General features: G+C 39.1%; 1 long non-coding RNA gene across 1 annotated transcript; it reads left to right on the top strand.

The window, feature by feature from the left end:
* The first annotated feature begins 6,216 nt into the window (after positions 1 to 6,216).
* Positions 6,217 to 18,028, top strand: LOC108351199 (uncharacterized). Its single transcript, XR_001838321.3, has 3 exons — positions 6,217 to 6,296; positions 9,925 to 10,159; positions 17,657 to 18,028. It is a non-coding gene; the product is annotated as an uncharacterized LOC108351199 (long non-coding RNA).
* The last annotated feature ends 5,048 nt before the right edge of the window (positions 18,029 to 23,076 follow it).

Here is a 23,076-nt window from a genome sequence, read left to right as displayed (position 1 = left end):
TTCACATTTCACGCCCAGCTCTAGAATTGCCTTCTTGACTTTGCCCCTTCCTGAACTACTCAGCCCCCGGCAATCTCTTTCTGAACACTTCCTCCCAGAGGGTGACACACAGGTCCAGAAGGCTTGCTACCATCTTCTACAACCTGGTTTATAAAACAGACTCACACGATAGGTAGAGAGGGAAGACATTTGCTGTAAGAGTGACTGGAGATGGGGTGAAGGCATAATTCTTGTGAGGAGAAGCTATGCCTCGTGAGGCAGATCTCTGCTATTGGCAGGGAATGTAGGGGTGGCCATTCTGTTCTGTAGAATGGGCTCAAGGACAATTTAGGCAACTTCTAGTCTTTCTCGTGATTAAGAAGTCAAACACGGGCTGCCATAGTGGTTAATCTTGGTTGTCAACTTGACTGGAACTGGAATCAACCAAAGGAACAAGCTCCTGGTCACACCTGGGAGGGACTATCTTGATTGGTTTAATTGAAGTGGAGTGATCCACCCTAAATGTGAGTAACACCTTCCAGTCTCAGCAGAGCAAGAAGCAGTCTGTAAGAGAAAAGGCTTTTGCCTTTGCCTCCTTGCCTTCAGGTTGTGCTGGCAAGTTTATCTACTTCGTTGTCAATTTATTGATGCTGTCACCACTGATGCTTGCATTCTTTGGTAGCATTAGTATCTGGTGTTTTAGCCTTCCTGTATGGATTGCAGACCAGTGGCCCTCCAGGAATCCTGATAGACAGTTGTTGTCAATGTTCCTAATGCTTCGATCCTTTAATACAGTGGTTCCTCAGGTTGCGGTGACCCTCAACCATACAATTATTTCATAGTTCCTTCCTAACTGCAATGTTTCTACTGTTACGGATTACACTGTAAATATGTGATATGCAGAATATCTGAAGTGCCCTCCCAAAGGGATCTAGGAAGAGAACCGATGCTACAGGCCTTCAGTAACACATTGGGAATGCCAAGGCTTCTAGCTTCATATGCTGAACAGCACCCGGTTCTCTGTCTCTTCATGGTGAAGGCAGACATTGTACTCCCTAGCCCATATCCTTGCAAGCCAATCTAAAATCTCTAACCAGAAATATATTCATCCTATCAGTTTTGTCCCTTCAAAGAATGCTAACTAGTAGAGTTGTGTGCACACTGTACCTAGTGTGGTTGAAGCTCTAGGTTTGCTCTCTAGCACTTGAAAATATATATTGCAAGATTAAATGAAATCGCCTTTTCCATATGGGACCTTACTATTTAAATGACATACTCTTGTCCCCAGTGCTGAAAGGAAAACCCCACTCACTGCTTCCTAGTGTCACTTCTCTAGACTCCTGTGGTATCAAGAGGACACAAGTGTCTATCCTTGCCTTGAATGCACACAGCTAAATCAGCTCTAAGGTTTGAGACACTTCTTTGCATAAAACATTTTAGAACTATTTTTTAATTGCTGGGATTTGTAAAAATCCTGCATGGTAAAAGCAGAAGTGGTTATTATTTCCTTGTGAATATTCTCATGCCTTCATATCTCATATAAACAGCTATATAACATTTCTGTCCTCCAGGCACCTGGAAGAGTCTTAAAGGCAGGTCTTACTGTTTGACTTCACATCAAATAGTTTGAGGAACGACTTAAGTATCCAAAACCACTCAAAGCATGTGGGTGTAATTGAACACAAGGGCTTCTCCTCTGTGTTTTACACTGTGATAATTCTGGATGCTTACCCTTACCCTCTCTCTCTCCCCCACTTCTTTTTCCTTCCCAGTTTTATTCTGTTGTGCGTTTGTTTCTTAATTTCTTTGTTCCCCACTGTAGTTAATATTCATAGTTATTCCGTCCTTGGAGCTTTGACTCCCAGGAAGATTCAGGAATCCCAGATGTCTTTGTAGCTCTGACATGAGTGGGTTTTCTCTTCCAAGACAGAAATAGAGCCCGTGATCTGGATAGAAGAGAGACCCCACAGGTGAGAGGTAATGTCTGTCAGTCTTGACTCACCTGGTCGAACACCTCAGATGGTTCATCTCAGCAGGCTTGTATGCAAACATTCTGTTAGTTTTCCAGATCCCTGTAATGAGGCCAGCATGAAGTTCCAGCTCTGAAACACAAAACAACAAAATGTTTAAGGCCAACTGTTAATTGTCTATGCTTCCTCTAGTTCCCATGTGTTTTATAATGTGATTGGGAGAAAATATTCTACAAGTATCTGCATACAGCTCATGCCTGGTTTTAGTTTGTTTGTTTTTGTTTTTGATTTTCAAATATTATTCTTTATGAAGAGGAGAATTGGTGCTTATAGAGATCTGGTTAAAGAATGATACCTGGAACAGGGGAGTGCAAGGAAGAGTCTGAACTTCATTACCATGAAGCCCTCAGAATTACTCAGTCCTCCTTCCCATGGACTATGTTCTTAATGCTCAAATGAGCTCACTTCAAAATCCAACTGTTGTCTAGTATCTTAGTTCTCTCAAGGAGAAGGAAAATGACCCCTAAATATTGTAAACACAAAGCTCTTATTTCTAGAGTTTCAAATAGTATTCACTGGGGTTACACATTCTAATTTGTCTTTTTCAGTATTGGATTTGAATTCCAGTGCCGCCTACATAATTGTACAACTTTGACTCCAGGTAAGACCATACCTAGATATCTCAGTCTTGGATCCATAAAAAATTGGTTGCTGATAGGATTTGAGGGCAAGAAATATTTATTTTTGTTGTGTGATTGCCGCCACACTCCTGTTATATGATTTGGAAAGTAATTTTGTTTCAGAACTTTCTTTATTTACCTTTACTCAGTGTGGCTTTGTATTATATAAGGACATTTTCATTGCACTAACAACTCCCATGATCTCTTTAGCTATAAGTACCACTGTAATCCCACTCAGCTCCTGCTAAAGGCATCCACTGAACTGATTTCTGTGTCTATAAATTTGTTATCTCTTTTTTTCCCCTGGGAATTTCCTATAAATGAAATCATGTAGTCTGTAATCTCTGTTGTCTAGCTTCTTTCATTTGCAGTCCTGTTTCGGAGGTTCATAAACACTACAGAATGAATCAATATTTCATTTCTTTATATTGCTGAATAGTTCATGGTATGGATGTAAAATACCACATTTTGTTATATGAACCATTTACCAGTTAATAAATATTTGGATTGTTTAGTTTAGACTGTTATAAACTGCTTTTATGAGCATTTTTTATATAAATCATTGTGTGGACACATTTTCATTTCTCTTGGGTGGACTGTTAAGATCAGAATTGCTGGTTTCATATAGCCAGTTCATGTTTTTCTCTTTAGGAAACTTAAATAGTTTTTCAAAGTGGTGATGCCACTTTAAGTTTCCAGCACCAACACATGTTGGTTTTCTGTTGTTAATAACCTTGTCAAAGTTTAGCATGACCAGATATTTTTATAATTCTATTTAAGGATTGGATGGTATCTGTTGGGGGGTTAGAATTAATCTCTTTAATCACATACATGGCAGCTTTTCACAAGCCCGTTATTTGTAGGCAAGACTTCTATCATGAAACCACTTGTACATCTTCCTTGATACAGACAAGCTGTTGCAAGTTTTTTAAAGTGGCTATTCGTGTCTTTATCTCAATCTTTATTTGTGTGTGTGTGTGTGTGTGTGTGTGTGTGTGTGTGTGTGTGTGTGTGTTTGGATTATCATATGTCTTATACCACGCCATACTAAACTATCCACATTGTTATTAAACTGAGGATATAAACTATATTGTATATTATGGGTGAAAGTCTTTGTTAAGTGCGTTTCCCAATGATGTTCTTTTTTATGTTTGGTCTCTGCATTTCTTCAATGTGTCCATTCAAACACAAATGTTTCCTACTCCCCACCACAATTTTGTTTACTTGTCCTGCCTGGAGGTTTTAGCCTCTTTCTGATTCTAAAACCTCCTATTTTATTCTCATACTTTTATTTGAATAATATTGTAGTTTTAGATTTTTTGCATGAGGTCAGTGGCTGATGTCAGGAGTCATAGTTACCACCATGGACAGAAGAACAATGATCTGGGAAAGCAAGCAGGCAGTTCAGTTCAATGTTACTAAGTAGTTAGTGTTGGTTCAAAGGTGAGGAGTCTGACCCAAGGTAATTTATTCTAGGCATATTTAAGCACAATTTGGTGAAAATGTCCCTGGTGATAATTAACTCAATCCTGTGAGTACTCCAAGCCACAAAGTAAGCTAAATAAAGATTGGACAAGACTCTATTGGAACTGTTTGTAAAGTACACGACACCTTCCACAAAGACGGGTTCTATACACTGAAACAAGCTCATGGAATAAGTTTTAGGGGGATCCTTTGTGGTCTTGGTAACACAGATCGTGCAAAGGTCTCTGGGCTATTAGCCATTTCTGTTTAAAACATTCTGGGTGGCTCACAGGTTATGTGTCCCTTCCTTTGAAAGAACATCCCTGTGTGTTCAACATTCCAGATTCCTAGAGCTTATCTGTGAGCACAAGGACTACAATGCCTTCTACAGTTAACTTTGAGCTAATGCTTCCTGTGGCTGATTTTCTGTAAGTCTAGGGATGGCAGGGTTGCACGGTATGTGCTTGCTTGATTTCATCCCTGGATCATCACAATTTGCACAAAAACACTGACTCCTAATAGCTGTCCTCTGACCTCCACATTTACTCTGTGACAGGTTCTCCCCCACCACACCCCCCTACACACTACTCAAAATGGACATTGGTTTCTAGCAGTAATACTTCTTGTTAACATGTTTTGGTGTCATAGAATGCTGGTCTCATATAATATCTTATAACATATTTAGTTCTAATATGTTTTCTAAAAGAACTTGAATAATATAATTTTTCTGTAATTATTTTTATAAGGAAAGCTACCTGTGCCTAAAATTTTCTGTGTCAGAATATCTTTAATTGCTAATTCAATGAACCTATCATACACTAGATAGATCCTAGATTCTATTTTATTTTTCTTCCTGAGTAAACTGTGTTAGTTGATGTCCTTCTGAGAATAAACTCACGTTTCTAGCTTAGCTAATTACAATTGCTGGGATACAGTTATGCTAATATTAATTTTAATTATTTAAATTTGTATAAAATGATAACAGTTCCCATTTTATTATTAATTGTGATAATCCAATCACTTTATTTTTATCAGTTGTTCTTTATTGTTACTTCTTTTTTTGTTTGTTTGTTTGTTTTAAGATAGTCTCACATATCCAGGGTCTCCTCAAAATTGCAACATAGCTTGGGCTGACCTTGACCTTTTAATTTTTCCACCTTTACCTATTAAGGGCAGTCTTACAGGTATGCTCTCCCATGTAGAAGAATGTTAGTCATTCTTTCTTAGAGTATTTTCTCATTGCTCATTTTATTTGTAGAAGTAACATTGAGTTGTCCTATTTTGTATGTATTAAATTGAATTAATATACTTAATTTTCTTTGTTTTAGATTTAGTTTGTTCTCTTTACATTTTGTTAATGTGGAACCTAGACTGTTAACTTGTAACCATTTTATTTCTGATTCAGGTATTTATAGTTACAGATATGCATGTACCCATGATATTGTATATCTTTTAAATTTTCTTACATTGCATTCATATAATTTCTATTATTCAAGCAATCTCATGATTTAGCATTTTGCTCTATAAATAATATAAAGCCTATTGTTTAAGGTCTAATTATTTTGGTTGTCTCAGATTTGCTTCTGTTGTTGGTTTATAGCTCTCTAACATAATTTCTAGACTTTCAATTTGCAGAGACTCATCTGATCTCAGCGTGGTGTGCTCTGGGTATTTTCCCTATATATGTATCAGTGCGCTGCAGACCCTGAGCTATGTGATTGACATTGGTTCAGACAGTGTGCTTGACAGGGTTACGAATGTCTTCTGAGCATCTGTAGATTTGCTTTTGGGATGCTTTTTGCCAATGTTTGAGCATTTAAATTTTCAAGTATTATTAAATCATCTACGTCTCCTTTCATTTGCATCAAGATTTGCTTCATGTATTTTGTGACTTTCTTGTTATGTATATGCATATTTAATAATCCTTACATCTTTCTGGCGTGTGGAGACTTTCGTGCTTTTAAAACATTCCTCTTTGACACCCCTAATATTTCTTGCCTTAAAGTCTATTTTGTGTGAAATGACTACAGTGAACGGCTCTTTTGTGGTTAATATATATTTTAGCTTTCCATTATTTTACTTTCAATCTACTTTTGTCTTTGAATTTAATGTGTTTCTCTTATAGGCAGCTGTGAGCAGGCTTTGCATTTTTACTCAGCCTGACAATCTTTATCATTTTGCCAAGGGTGTCCTGGTCATTAAGGTCAGTGCCTCACTATTTGCCATTACATCTGTATGGCGTTCTTAGTTCACATCCCCTCCCCCCGTGCCTTTTCTTTTTGTATCAGATCAGTCCTACATAGCTTCCACCTCAAGTCCTCCATTGATTTATTTTTAATATATTTGTTGTAATTTCTTGGTTGTTTTTCTCAGAATCACAATATGTAGCTTCAGGTATTATCCTGCTCAGAATACTTTTAACTTTTGAATTACAGCAAATAAAGTACAACAAGATACAAAACAAAACAAAACAAAACAAACTCTGTTCTGCTAGGTCCCTAGTTTTTTTGACTTTAGATAATTACAGTTTGAACATCCATAACTCAAACAACTGAGATCTCAAATAGTCCAAAAATTTAAAAAAGAAGTGTGAGAACCAGTATAATGATCAAATTATGAGGAAAATATCATAATATCCCACTTATTTCCACTCCAAAAAATACTAATAATATTATAACAGTAAAATTGCCACCAGGATAAGCATATGTGAGACAAAACTGTTTCTTCTTTAAAATTAGCTTCACTAAAATATAATAAAGGCAATATACAGCAAGCCAATAGCCAACATCAAATTAAATGGAGAGAAACTTAAAGCAATTTCAGTAAAATCAGGGAAAAGACAAAGCTGTCCACTCTCTTTCTCCCTCCTCAATACAGTACTTTAAAGTTCTAGATAGATCAATAAGACAATGAAAGGAGATCAATAGAAGACAAATTGGAAAGGAAGTTAAAGTATCACTATTCACAAATATGATACTGTATATAAGTGACCCCCAAAATTCTACCAGAGAACTTCTACAACTGATAAACACCTTAGGCAAAATTGCAGAATACAAAATTAACTCAAAGAAATAAGTAGCCCTCATTTATAAAAACAATAAACAGACTGAGAAAGAAGTTAGGGAGACCATCCCATTTACAATAGCCACAGACAATATAAAATACCTTAATGTGACTCTAACCAAGCAAGTGAAAGACTTGTATGACAAGAACTTCAAGTCTCTGAAGAAAGAAATTGAGGAAGATATCAGAAAATAGAAACATCTCCCATGCTCATGGGTCAGCAGGATTAACATAGTGAAAATAGCCATCTTATTCCAAAAACAATGTATAGATTTGATGCATTTTCCATCAAAATTTCAATGCAATTCTTTACAGACCTTGAAAGAACAATTCTCAACTGGAAAAACGAAAATCAGGAAAGTCAAAACAATCCTGAACAGTAAAAAGAACTTCTGGAGGATCACCATCCTTGACCTGAAGCTGTACTCATAATTTGGGTATTAGTAATAAAAAAAACTCTACAGGGTATTGATATAGAAACAGATGGGTGAATCAATGGAATCAAATAGAAGGCTCAGAAATAAATCCACATACATTTGGACACTCAATTTTTGACAAAGAAGCCAAAACAATACAAGAAAAGGGAGAGCATCTTCAATAAATAGTGCTAGTCTATCTGGATGTCTGCATGTAGAAGAATGAAAATAGATTTATATTTGTCACCCTGCACCAAACTCAAGTCCAAGTGGAGCAAAGACCTCAGTGATAACCAGATACACTAATTGATACAGGAGACAAATTCCTGAACAGAAAAACCACTGGGTAAGGCACTAAGATCAACAATTAATGAATGGACCAGCATGAAATTGAAAAGCTTCTCTAAGGCAAAGGATACTGTCAATAGGACAAATTGGCATTCTACAGATTGGAAAAAAATACAACCCTACGTTCAACTGAAGGCTAATATCTAAAATACATATAAAATTCAAGAAACTAGACACCAACATCCCAAATAACCCAATTAAAAATGGGATACAGAGCTAAACAGATAATTCTCACCCAAGAAAACTCTGACTGAGAAGCACTTAAAGAAATGTTCCACATTCTTAGTTAACAGGGAAATGAAAATCAAAGACTCTGAGATTCTACCCTATACCATCAGAATGGCCAACATTAACAGCTCAAGGGAGGATTCTGAGCAAGGTACACTCCTTACATTGCTGGTGGGAGTGTAAATTTGTATAACCACTCTGAAAATCAGTTTGCTAGATTCTTTCTTTAAAAATATACATGTTTTATTATGTTTTTAATAATCATTCCATTCGTTTATATCTCAAATGATCTCCCACTTCCCAGTTACCCCTCCACAACCACCCCATCCCACACTTGCCCTTTCCCCCTCCTTTTTGCCTCTATAAGGGTATTCCCTCACCCATCCCCCCTCTCCCTCTCCCTCTCCCCCACTCCATCATCCTCCTATGCTGGGTCATCAAACCTCCACAGGACCAAGGGCTTCCTTTCCCATTGATGTCAGATAAGGCCATCCTCTGCTACATATGTATCTGGAGCCATGGATCCCTCCCTGTACACTTCTTGGTTGGTGGTCTAGTCCCAGCTAGCCAACATTGTTCTTCCTATAGGGTTGCAATTCCCCTCTGCTCCTCTAGTTCTTATGCCAGCTCCCCCACTGGGGTCCCTGAGCTCAGTTTGATGGTTGGCTCCAAGCATCCACATCTGCATTGGTTAGTTGCTGGAAGAGCCTCCCAAGGAGCAGTCACACCAGGTTCCTTTCAGCAAGTGCTTCTCAGCAACGGCAACAATGTCTGGGGCTAGGGGAGTGTTGGTGTCTACAGGATGGATCTCCAGGTGGGGCAGCCCCCAGATTATTCTTCCTTCAGTCTCTGCTCCATTTTTTGTCCCTGTCTTTTCTTTGGGCAAGAATATTTCTGGACTATAGTTCCACCTCAAGACTGAGGTCTACCCCTCGTGGAAAAATGCTCCCCTATCCCACAAGGATATTTGCTCAACTGTGTTCATAGTGGCTTTATTCCTAATAACCAGAAACTGGAAACAATTTAGATGTCTCTCAACTGAAGAATGGATATAGCAAATGTGGTTTATTTGCAAAATGGAATACTACTCAGTGATTGAAAACAAAAGTATCACGAATTTTGAAGACACATGGACAGAACTAGAAAATGTCATCCTGAGTGAGGTAACCTAGACCCTAAAAAATGCATGGTATGTACTCACTTATAAGTGGGTATTAGCCACAAAGTACAGGACAACTATGCTATAATCAAAAGACCTAATGAAGCCAAATAACAAGGATGGCTCAAGGGACGGTGGTTGGATCTTTCTTAGAAAGGGAAACAAAATAGATATCAGAGGTGGATTGATGGAGGGAACTAGGTAGGAGGCGGGATTAGGAAGAAAGTCATTGGGGGCAGATCAGGTATAGGGAGAGCAGGGGAGAGAATAGAAAATGGCAGCTGGATTGAGGGGAGGGGCAGCAATCTCTAAGATGTGCCAGAGACCTAGAATGAGGAGAGGCCTCTGGGTGTCTGTGGGTGCAACTCTAGTTGAGTGGGGGATATGGATCCTGAAGTTGCCACTTCCTGTAGACAGCCAGGACTCCCAGTGAAGGGATAAGGACAGCAACCCACCCATAAACCTTTGACCCAAAATGTATCCTTCTTACAACATATGCAGGGACAAAGAGCAGAGACAGAGGGAATACCCAACCAGTGATTGGCCCAAACCGAAACCCACCCCACGGGCAAGAACCAATCCCTGACACTTTTAATGATACTCTGTTTTGCTTGCAGACAGGAGCCTAGCATAACTGTCCTCTGAGAGGCTCCACCCAGCAGTCAATGGAAAGAGATGCAGAGACCCACAGCCTACCATTAGACAGAACTCAGGGTGTCTTATAGAAGAGTTGACAGAAAGACTGAGGGACCTGAAGAGGACAAGGACTCCAAAAGAAGACCAACAGAATCTACTAACCTGGACGCTTTGGGGCTTCAAGAAACTGAACCACCAACGAAAAACTGAGCACAGGTACACCTACCCCTCACCCTGCCTGGCACCTGTGTAGCAGATGTGTAGCCTGATCTCCATGAGGTTTCCCCAATGACTGGAGTTAGGGCGGTCCTTATATCTGTTACTTGTAAATCCTCTTCCTCTAATTGGGGTTCCTTGTCTGACCTCAGTGAAAGAAGATGTGCCTAGTCCTGCAGTTTCTTGAATTCCTGTGTCAGGGGAGGGAGGTGGGATACCCAGAGGGGGCTCCTCATCTCAGAGGAGAAGGGGGAATGGGAACAAAGATCTTCCCCCTTCTGTACTGAGTGGAAAGGGAGATGATATTGAGATGTAAAGTGAAAAATTAGATTAATTTAAAAAAAGTTTCTCTTCCCTCGATCTACCTGCCTGTCTCTGTAGCAATACCATGCAGCTGTGTGTGTGTGTGTGTGTGTGTGTGTGTGAGAGAGAGAGAGAGAGAGAGAGAGAGAGAGAGAGAGAGAGAGAGAGAGAGAGAGAGAGAGATTTGTTTTGTTTTATTGGATATTTTTATTTACATTTCAAGTGTTATCCCCTTTCCTCTACCCAACTACCCACCCTTTCCCACCTTCCTGCCCTGACATTCCCCTACACTGGGGGAGGAGGGGAGTCTAGCCTTGGCAGGACCAAGGGCTTCTCCTCTCTCTGGTGCCCAACAAGGTTATCATTTGCTACATATGCAGCTGGAGCCATGGGTCTGTCCATGTGTACTCTTTGGGTACTGATTTAGTACCTGAGAGTTCTGGTTGGTTGGTATTGTTGTTCTTATGGGGTTGCAAACCCCTTCAGCTCCCTCAATCCTTTCTTTAATTCCTCCAGTGGGGCCCCATTCTCAAGTCAATGGTTGGCTGTGGGCATTTGCCTTTGTATTTGTCATACTCTGGCAGAGCCTCTCAGGAGACAGCAATATCAGGCTCCTGACAGCATGCACTTCCTGACCTCTACAATATTGTCTGGATTTGGTGGCTATAAGGCTGGATCCCCAGGTGGGGCAGACTCTGAATGACCAATCCTTCAGTCTCTGCTCCAAATCTTGTAGTTTTTACCACTATTGCTCTGTAATACAGCTTGAGGTCAAGGATGGTGGTTCCCTCAGAAGTTCTTTAATTGTTGAGACTAGTTTTTGCTATCCTGGGTTTTTTCCTTTACCAAAGGAATTTGCAAATTGCTCCTTCCAATGCTATAAAGATTTGAGTTGTAAGGCAAATGGCAAGATGGCCATTTTTACTTTATCAATCCTGCCAATCCATGAACATGGGAGATCTTTTCATCTTCTGAGATCTTTGACTTCTTTCTTCAGAGACTTGACGTTCTTGTCATACAGATCTTTCACTTGTTTGCTTACAGTCACAGCAAGGTATTTTATATTCTATGTGGCTATTGTGAAGGGTGTCGTTTCCTTAATTTCTTTCTCAGCCTGTTTATCCTTTGAGCAGAGGAAGACTACTGATTCGTTTGAGTTAATTTTTTATCTAGTCCCTTTGCTGAAGTCGTTTATCAGCTGCAGTTCTCTGGTGGAACTGCCTAACCTTTAGCTATGGTCTCTATAGATTCTCCCTCCCCTTTGTTGGTCATTTCAGCTAATCTCATCCCTGTTGGGTCCTGGGAGCATCTTGCTTTCCTGGCATCTGGGACTTGCTGGTAGCTATCCCCAGTTCCCCATCCCTCATTGCTACAAACTTCTGTACAAATTCCTGACCCTCTGTATATCATCCCTGTCTCCTCCCATATCTGATTCTGCCCCCCTTACCCTGTCTCCCTCCTCTCTTTCTCTCAAGTTCCTCCTACTCTCCACTTCCTGTGTGTATTTTGTTCCTCCTTCTAAGAAGGACTGAAGCAGCCTCATTTTGGACTTCTCTTTTCTTGAGTTTCATATGGTCTGTAATTGTATCTTTGGTATTCTGAGCTTTTGGGCTAATATCCACTTATCAGTGAGTGCATACCATGTGTGTTCTTTTGTGATTGGGTAACCTCACTCAGGATGATATTTTCTAGATCCATCCATTTGCCTAAGAATTTCATGAAGTCATTGCTTGTAATAGCCGAGTAGTACTCCACTGTGTAGATGTACTACATTTTCTGTATAAATTCCTCTGTTGAAGGACATCTGGGTTCTTTCCAGCTCTGCTATTATAAATAAGGCTGCTATGAACATAGTGGAACATATGTCCTTGTTAAATGTTGGAGCACTTTTTGGGTATATGCTCTGGAGTGGTATAGTTTAGTCCTTAGGCAGTAAGTACTATGTCTAATTTTCTGAGGAACTGCCAGACTGATTTCCAGAGTGGTTGTACCAGCTTGCAATTCTACCAACAATGGAGGAGTGTACCTCTTTCTCTACATCCTCCCCAGTATTTGCTGTCAACTGAGTTTTCGATCTTAGCTATTTGGACTGTGTGAGGTGTTTTTGTTGTTGTTGTTGGTTTAATAAATGTACTTATTTACATCCCAAATGTTGCCCCCTCCCAATCCCAGCCCCGGAGATCTCCACCCCATACTCGATTTGCCTCTGAAAGGGTTCTGCCCCCCAGGCCCCTGCCCTGGGGCATCAAGTCTTTACAGAATTAGGCACACATCCTCTCCAACTGAGGTCAGACAGGGCAGTTCTCGGCTACATATATGCCACGGACTTGGACCAGCCCATGTATGCTCTTTGGTTGGTGGTTTAGTCTCTGGGAGCTCCCAGGGTTCCAGGTTAGTTGGCTCTGTTAATCTTCCTATGGAGCTGCCATCCCTTTCAGCTCTTTCAATCCTCCCCTAATTCTTACATAGGGATTCCTGACCTCAGTCCAGTGGTTGGCTATATTTATCTGTCGGGTTTAGTCAACTGCTGGTACGAGCCTCTCAGAGGACATCCATGCTAGGCTCCTGTTTGCAAGCACATATATAGCATTAGTAATAGTGTCAGCATTTGGTGCCCACTCATGGGATGGATCCTAATTTGGGCCAGTCATTGGCTGACTTTTCCTTCAGTCCTTGCTCCATTTTTGTCCCTGCATTTCTTCTAGACAGGAACAATTCTAGATAAAAAAAATTGAAGGTAATTTGGTGTCCCCATTCCTCCACTGGGGGTCCTGTCTGACTATAGGTGGTCTCTTCTGGTTCCATTTCCCCTCTGTTGGGCATATCAGTTAAAGTCACCCCCATTGAGTCCTGGGGTTTGCTCACATCCCAGGTCTCAGAGTTTTTCTAGAGGTTATGCCCACCCCACCCTCCACAACTACATATTTCTCTTCATTTTGCTGGCCCTCAGGGCTTCTCTCCTCTGCCCCCCCATACCTGATCTTGCCCCTCTTTCCCCCTTCCCTCTCCCACCCAAGTCCTCTCTCCCTGTGCCTCCAGTGATGATTTCATTCCCCCTTCTAAGTGGGACTGAAGCATCCTCACTTGGGCCTTTCTTCTTGTTAAACTTCTTACCACCTCTTGGTTGTATCATGGGTATTCTGTACTTTTTGGCTAATATCTACTCTCAGTGAGTACATACCATGTGCATCCTTTTGGGTCTTGGTTATCTCACTAATGATGATATTTTCTAGTTCTATCCATTTGCTTGCAAAGTACATGATGTTTTTGTTTTGAAAAGCTGTTTAGTATTCCATTGTGTAAATTAATCACATTTGCTGTATCCATTCTTCAGTTGATGGACATCTGGTTTGTTTCTTGTTTTTGGCTATTATAAATAAGGCTGCATAGTGGAGCATGTGTCTTTGTGGTGTGGTGGAGCATTTTTTTGGTGGGTATATTCCCTGATACTTTGATCCCTCCTGTAAGTTTTTGTTTCTAAGTTTGTTAGTGTGCTTTATGTTGTGTAGATTCCTCTGTTACCTTTCTTCCTCTCTCTCTCTCTCTCTCTTTCTCTCTCTCTCTTTCTCTCTCTCTCTCTCTCTCTCTCTTCCCTCTCCCTCCCTCCCTCCCTTCCTTCCTTCCTTCCTTCCTTCCTTCCTTCCTTCCTTTCTTTTCTTCCTTCCTTCCTCCTCCTCCTCTTCCTCATCCTCTTCTTCTTCATCTTTCCTTCTCTGTTTCCTTCTTTTCCTCCTCCACCGGCCCTCCTGCTCTTCCTTCTGCCCTTGGGCTGGATAAGGTTTCATGATCTGTTTTCAAGTTCACTTATTCTTTCTCATGCCAATGAACTGTAGAGTTACATTTTTCCCTCTAGAGAATTTCAATTTTATTTTTTCTCCAGAATATCTAATCCTAAAATAATTTAGACTTTCCGTTTGTTGATGTCACTTTTCATTAGATTGTTTTTTATTAACTTGAGTATTTCTTATATACATTTCGAGTGTTATTCCCTTTCCCGGTTTCCGGGCAAACATCCCCCTCCCCTTCTTTATGGGTGTTCCCCTCCCCATCCTCCCCCCCTTGCCGCCCTTCCCCCAACAATCTAGTTCACTGGGGGTTCAGTCTTAGCAGGACCCAGGGCTTCCCCTTCCACTGGTGCTCTTACTAGGATATTCATTGCTACCTATGAGGTCAGAGTCCAGGGTCAGTCCATGTATAGTCTTTAGGTAGTGGCTTAGTCCCTGGAAGCTCTGGTTGCTTGGCATTGTTGTACATATGGGGTCTCGAGCCCCTTCAAGCTCTTCCACTTCTTTCTCTGATTCCTTCAGCAGGGGTCCTATTCTCAATTCAGTGGTTTGCTGCTGGCATTTGCCTCTGTGTTTGCTGTATTCTGGCTGTGTCTCTTGGGAGAGATCTACATCCGGCTCCTGTCGGCCTGCACTTCTTTGCTTCATCCATCTTGTCTAATTGGATGGCTGTATATGCATGGGCCACATGTGGGGCAGGCTCTGAATGGGTGTTCCTTCAGTCTCTGTTTTAATCTTTGCCTCTCTATTCCCTGCCAAGGGTATTCTTGTTCCCCTTTTAAAGAAGGAGTGAAGCATTCACATTTTGATCATCCGTCTTGAGTTTCATTTGTTCTAGGCATCTAGGGTAATTCAAGCATTTGGGCTAATAGCCACTTATCAATGAGTGCATACCATGTGTGTTTTTCTGTGATTAACCCAATCCTCACTCAGGATGATATTTTCCATTTCCGACCATTTGCCTATGAATTTCATAAAGTCATTGTTTTTGATAGCTGAGTAATATTCCATTGTGTAGATGTACCACATTTTCTGTATCCATTCCTCTGTTGAAGGGCATCTGGGTTCTTTCCAGCTTCTGGCTATTATAAATAAGGCTGCAATGAACATAGTGGAGCACGTGTCTTTTTTATATGTTGGGGCATCTTTGTATATATGATTTTTCAATTATTCTTGGAACAATATTTTCATAGTTCCTTTAAAGTCCAACCTGTGGGATGTTCAGAGAATATTTCTGCTGATAAATTTGTGTTTTAATTGCCCAGCCTTCATTCAGGACATCTTCCTCCCCACAGTATACACTTGCTGATGCCTTCCTTTAATTTTAATGTTATTATTTTAATTCCTAATTTTGGATTCAGAGGCTTTGACCTATATTTTCATAAGCGGAGCCATCCTAAGTTTTTCCTTAAGTATTCTTCCTTTTCTTATTTTTCTTTAATGAATCTATGTGTGAACCAGAAACAACATTTGTAGTTTAGTCTGACTTCTGTTTCTTTCCTGCTTCAGTTTTCTTATAACTCTTCTCATGTCTTTTCCAGACATATACTTTGCTTCCTTCAATGAAGGATGTCACTGGGTTCAGCTCATTTTAGCAGCTAGCAACCCTATCTAGTTTATAAGCCCTTGACCTTTTCTCAACAGAACCATATCTATTTATTTGTACATCTACTGGTTTTCCCATTTGGGTTTCTATCAAGATCACAGTGTTAAATGATGATGTTCAAGTGAGTCACCTTCTGCCTCCAGCAGTGCTGACACAGCTGCTGCTTTTCCTGGTCCAATCCATTGTGACTCCACACACGAGAAATCAAGTACACCAAAAAACTGCTATTATTTATCCTTGCAGTTCAGTGGTTCTACAAAATTAGTATTTATCAACTTTTTGTCAATGTGTAGCATACTGAAGCTTTTAGATATTTTTATTGATGTGTATTAGTAATATATGATAATGAGTTTCCTTACTACATTTTACACATTTATATAATATACTTAGATCATGTTGACCACACCCATTGGCTTCTCTTGCTCTTGTACTGCTCTTGATCCTTTTCTTCTTCCCACCCAATTCCCCTCTTCTTTCATGTTTTTCTCTGCCATCCCTCCCCCCTATATCTTCACAGTTGCTTACTGGCAAGATTTGATAATCTCTGTTCTGCCAAATATAATGATGATATTTATTAATATGTAACTTCTTAGTGCCTCTAGATTCGTGGTGCACAACCAAATTTTATTGAATTAGTAAATAAACGAAAGGTGTAATAAAAAGAAGTGATTTAGTGAACTAGTGGATTTCAGGGATTTCCAAGTGTAGCCTGATAGCTTTGATGTATTGTTAGAGCACACAAAATATATGATCTGGAGATAATTGATCTTCTACTCAGAGTGAGTAATTAACAAGAGTAATGGTCCCTCAGGATGAAGAGGGGATAAGGATATATATATATATATATATATATATATATATATATATATGTATGTATGTATATACACACACACACACATAGTGTGTGTATTGTGTTTGTGAACATGTAGGTACATATATGTAGGTATATATGTATATACATATATGTCATTTTTCTGACATTTTCTAGATTCATCTATAAATTCCATGTTGCTACAATAATTACTCAAAGTAAGACAATTGTGATTAATGATTTGGACAATGTTTCCATCTAGATTTCAGCTCTGCCCAGTGTTGAATGGAGATATTGAATAGTGAGGGGTTAATAATTCAGAATGTTGATACCAGTTCACAAATATGTTAATTCCATACCAAAATCTGAAGTTCATCCAGAACATTCTGGTGCACTTGCTATGGCTCTGAGTAAGAAATGAGTAAGTGGCTTCATGCAAAGTCAAATAGAAGAGCTAAAATGATTTCATTTGGGTTTAGTTTATCCATACAGCTAATTTAAATTTTATAGACCTGTATACAAAGTGAAAAGGCTTAAGGTTCAAATATGGCAGGGCAGAACTGCTGGGTTGGTTTCAGAAAACTGTCACTAGTGTAGTTTTCACAGGCATCCTGTTACCAGCACAGTTATATAGCCACTTAACCATGGTTATTCTGACATGACTGATCTCAAGAGACCATAAACATAACTACTACCAGCTGCTCACTTGTATCATTCAAGGGCTGTGGCTCTTCTGTCCAAGTTCTTCACATCTTTACTTTGACTCAAAATATTGTTATCTTTGCACAAATTGACTTACATAAATGCATATTTCTGTTGAATATGCTATTTATTTATTTTTATAAGTATTATTAAATAAGATTGTCTTTCTTATCCAGACTTGACTACATTTCACTCAGTGGTAAATCTGGCTTCCACCTCTGGAAATGAGGCAATATTGAGTCTGATATTGTTGAATGGTGCTGGTATTTACAAGGTATCTTTTTTTCTAGGGTTCCTATGACTGAAATTAGAAAACTAGTCATCTGTGTTATGGCCAGCCATCAGACAACTAGCCAAACAGCTGCATGATCAATTCGATCTGACAATGAAATCAGATGGAATGAGTGTATCCGGCTTCATAATGCTGCCAACGCAATGTGGCTTCATCAGTGCAAATCAATCAATGTAATGCTGTAACAATGTCTCATTAAAAAACTAAAAAACAAAAAAAAAACTTTGGTCAAGAATCCTTATACAGAAGACAAAAATAAAGTACTTTGTTGCATAGTACACGAAACTCTTGCTATTTACTTGTTTACGCAAGTCAACTAGGGTTTTAATTAAAAGATCTTTGGTATCCATGAACATGTACATTTAAAATCCCCTACTCCCAACCCCCTGCAAATAGATCTGTTTACCCAGAAGTTAACTTAAGTTTCCTAAAGATGTATTTGAGGGATTCCTTGACATTTCCTTGCTTCTTGTCTTTGATGTTTTCTCTAGAACTCTCACCCATATCATATACCTTTGTGTCACTACAGTCATCTTCTAAACAATGAGCTCCTTTGAGATGGGCGCTTCTTCACAAGCCACCAAATCTCTAGTATCTTTTATGATATATATGGAGCATAGTAGACACTCAAAGGTCTACCGAAGATAAGGAGAAATGGGAACATACATTTCTTGGTACTTTTAAATTTTTTTATTCTATTTTATGTGTATGAGCATTTTGCCTGCATTATATTTGTGTACCATATTCATGCACGGTGTCTATGGAGGCCATAAGAAGGTGTCAAGATCTCCTGAAACTTGAGTCATAGACTATTGTGAGCTGCCATGTTGATGTATGAAACTGGGTCCTGTCGAGGAGCAATGAGTGCTTTTAACTCTTGAGTCTTCTCTCCAACGCCACATTTATCAAGTCTATATTCACCACATTACTCAGAGACTGGGAATTTAAGGATTTCTACTGTGTTTTGAAGGTAGCTGGTAGGTGACTCTTCAGTATAAGCCTTTGTTTGAGGGACTTGGGATCTAGAAGTCTATGGCTTCTTCTCTTACATTGTTAAGTTAAACAAGAAAAATTGATCACCCCAAAATCCTTGAGAGCAAATATTCTGAAATGAACAAAGTGCCAAAAATTGAAATTAGACAATGTTATGAAAGAATGATAAGGTAAACAAGTTTTAGTTTAAGCATTTTTTAAAATTTCTTTTTGACATAAGCAGATTCTCTTTTTTGTAACAAGATTATTTTTATTTTATTTATTTATATTTGACCCATAGTACCATGCAATAACACTATATTTTAAGAGAAATTATTCCATAAACACTTACTACACACCTACGTGATAATCTGTGTTAGAAATATGAATAGGATGAAGTTTGATTCCTGTCATACAGGTCTAGACATCTAATTGGAAGAAAGATCAAAATTATAAATAATTGCAATAAACGCAAATAAAAAATGTATCACAGTGCTGCTTGAGTTAACTTTTAGGGTCTCTCTCTCTCTCTCTCTCTCTGTGTGTGTGTGTGTGTGTGTGTGTGTGTGTGTGTGTGTGTGTTCTAGGTCAAACTGTGAGGTCACTTGCAAGATGATTCTAAAGGTCAAAAAAATGCTTGGTTGAGCAGTCAGCCTTTGACAGAGCATTGTTGAGAAGTGAAGTTAAAGAGATGAAGGGAAGACCCAGGAAGCACTGTGAGTGCAGACATGATAAAATAAGTTCCCAGAAAGCCTGTCTGTGCAAGTTGGGGAGGAAGTTATAGGGTTCACTGTAGTGAGATCCTAACGTCAGGGGCTGGCAGGTGGAAATAGCAGGGTAAGTAGCATATTTGATAGCAATGAAGATAAGGCTTCCTTGCAAATTGAACTTGAAACAAGCTAGATATAAATATAGATCTATTAAGACACAGAGTTTCATGTGTCAGTCTCCATTAACGGTATGAGGCTGAGAAGTATTTGTGCTGAGTGGCAGGAATTGGTGGGCCTGCCAGTCCCAGGAGGGTGGCGAGAGCAGGAGAGTTATCCTCCAAACCTGAAGAGAAGCTCTTGCTTACGAGTACACACAACCTCTGTTGCACCACAATTTGATTCTACTTCAAGCACTTTTAAGACATAAAATTGCCTGCGATGGAAATCAGAGCTGGAGTACAATGCAAAGCTAGAGGTGGGTTGTCAGCAGGCAAGATCAAAATCTCTTTTAACTTATATCAGACAAAGGATTAACATTGGATTCTGTAAAAATTTTTGAGTGATTCTCACAGTGTTTCACTAAAAACAATCCTGGGAAATTATCTGATGGCATCTACTTAAATGCCAAGAACTGGGTGGTGAATTATTATCTCCTTAACTGTCTTTGAAAGTCACAGAGTATGCAGTTAGAGGATGGGGATTTGGCTTTGCTCTGTACTTTTACAATTATATTATTTCCCCATCTTGGATTAGCCAAGTGGAACTTGGAGTGTTTAGTAGTCATGGATGGTAAAGGCGTCACACTGCTGAGGACTCAGAATTCTCTACCTACTCTGTCTATGCCACACACACACACAAGGTGCAAGACCACAAGCTTTCCTCACTAGGAATAAAAATGCACATTTCTAAGCAGAATATTATTTGATTACAAACTCTGTTTTTGTATCATGCATGGCCTGCTCTTGAAATGACAAAAATGCAGTTCTTATTGTACAATCTTGGTTTTCTTCTAAATGCCCCATGCCATTGTAACAGGACCCCATGGCTTCCAGGCCAGGTTTATGAGATAATAGTTCTTTTGCTCTGGCTGAAGGGAGAAGATACAACATTGAAACTTTGGAATTCAATAACATTTTAAATGCTATTTTTCTTGTCCATTGCTTTCCAACATTTTGTGAAATTTTTCTACTTTCTGGGTTTCATAAAATCCTGTGGCTCTTTTAAGCAATAACCAATTACAAACTTTTGTCCTGTTGCCCAAGGTTAAATTTAATTGAAGTAGAACCAGCTATGAATGCCCAATAACTATTTTATATTTCGGAAAATTAAATAATTTTGCACTTCCCATGCAAGTACTTTGGGCAGTTTAATTGTATAGATGAGTGAAAGTTGGCAATATTACTTGAGTTTGTATATGCCATACACCATCATTATGGGTTCACAAATAACCTTTCAATAACAAGTATATAAAAAGTAAATTGGCCACTTGTCTTTGAGAAGCTCACACCTCATGCTCTCAGTAAATCTCTCTTACTTTCGTCTAAACACCTCTCTCTTACTTTCTTTTAAACACCTCTTGTCTTCATGCATAAGCCAGCCTTAAAGTATCTTTAATAGTTTCTTCAATTTTGATACATTAAAAAAATACAAGAGACAGAAAGATGGGCTAATGAATGAGTAAAGGACATGCTCGGTAAGCATGAGGACAGTGAGGATGCTAAGCCAGCCTAGGAGATGGCCTGTAATCCCAGATCTTGGAAGGCAGAAACAGAATCCTCTAGGCAAGTTCACTGGCTAAACTAACAGAATCTGCCAGTTCCAGGCTTAAAAAGAATGGTCTAGGAAGACACCTTATGTTATCTTCTTACTTTCACAAGTACAAAAAAGAATGTATAAAGTACCTCCCATTACACACACATGCACACACACACACACACACACACACACACACTAGGTACATACAATACACTCCCACACACAAACCTTAAAGACAAACTTACCTGACCATCTTATTTATCCACAATAATTTGAAAATACCCCCAAATTTCTTCTCTTGCTCATGAACCTAATAAGTGTTCCTAGAACCGTCAATGGAATTAGCCATCCTTTCCTATTATGGTGTGGTTTGGTCTAATGATGTCTGCAACTTCAACATGCTGTCTTGCTGTCCCTATTAAACCCTTCATAATTTCTAGAAATTTTAATAGCTTTCATCCAGGTCACATCATCTGAGTTTCTTCTTGGCCCCGAAAACAAAATGAAACATAATTACTCAGCTCTTGAGCTATACTTTCAGATTTAAATAGATGTGTGTGTGTGTGTGTGTGTGTGTGTGTGTGTATGTAGTCACAACTTATAGCAAGATTTTGTAAGAAAGCCACTACATGTTTCTTCAAATTTCTTCCTTTTACAAAATGAAAATAGTGAATGAAATAAGATGATTTGTAGTTGAACAAAGTACATCTTTCTCAGTCATTAGTGTTCACTGTTTACTAGAATAATTAGAGAAGGCAGGACAAATGCTTATGGCTTGACAAAGCAGCATAATTTATCTACCCAGTGAAATCTCTTCTCAGGGTCATACTGAAATGAGACACCTTGCCAATCATCAGCAGCAGCATTCCCAGTAAATAGATCTTTCTCTTTGCACCAGTGTTTCATTGTATAGCAGAAACAGTCCCCAAAGTGAGACTCCTCTGTTTATGGTAGTATATAAACCTTTAAGTTAGCATTGGCAGAGTGGTCCAGTTTTCTAGAACAAAACATCACCAAGAATAATTGCATTTGGCAGGTGAGACAGTTTGGGCAAACAGTGGCGTAATACGTATTCCAGCTAGGCTAAGGAAAGCTACTGACCCTCCCTGGGAACAGTTGCCTAGTGTGACTTATATGGAGTTGAAGCATACAGGGGAACCAACACAAACAGTAATGGAGGTTAGGCTTGCTTAGAAGGGTAGAGGATGGGAGATTCAGTGGTAACCAATAAGTAAAGGAAAGGTGACTAGTCTCGGTAGAGTGGATTTATCATAATAATAGAAGACAAGTTTGCTTTAGTGACTAACGTTCTACAACCAAGCATAAGGCTGGAAGGGTAGAAATAATTCTGGCCCTAATGTGCTGGCTGGTGAAGAAAATCTTACCTGGAGTGTAACAGGTGACCCTTGCTAGCTTCATCATGTCTATTCCTATCAATAGTTACATATATGCTTGACAGTTTTATTTTTTGTAATACAATTAAAAACACGAACGCATATTTACACTTATTTGTTTTAAATCTCAATTCGTGTATGGGGAGCAGCATAATTACATCCACATATAAGCATTTGCATATGAAAGTCCTTGATTTGCATGGACAATTACAAGCACTCTTTTTTTTTGCTGATGCAAATGAAGAAACACCTTTGGAAAATTGGCCTCATAATTTCTAATCATACATCTTTGAGTGCCATGTACAGTTTCAGGGAAGAAATCGGCATCCTTTCAAGAATGTCAAGTCATTTAGTCAGATTTGCTCTGGGAGAAGTGCTTGATGGAATAATTTTTCTTACTAATAATAATAACACTTAAATATTGAGCATTCAATAGTCCAAATTGTAGAGAGATAAAATACTGACTTGGTTTCTAAATAGTCAAAGAATCTTGCACTTGACTTCACCACTCTGTGGGAAGTTTTATGGGTGTTTTATTATAGGCAATCAGAGAACTATTTATCTATTGGCTTTGCATCTCAGAAGAT

The sequence above is a fragment of the Rattus norvegicus genome, chromosome 6 (assembly GCF_036323735.1).
Source record: "Rattus norvegicus strain BN/NHsdMcwi chromosome 6, GRCr8, whole genome shotgun sequence".
NCBI classification, from domain to species: Eukaryota; Metazoa; Chordata; class Mammalia; order Rodentia; family Muridae; genus Rattus; species Rattus norvegicus.
The sequence above is the reverse complement of the archived record's forward strand: the minus strand, read 5'-3'. Positions and strand labels throughout refer to the sequence as shown.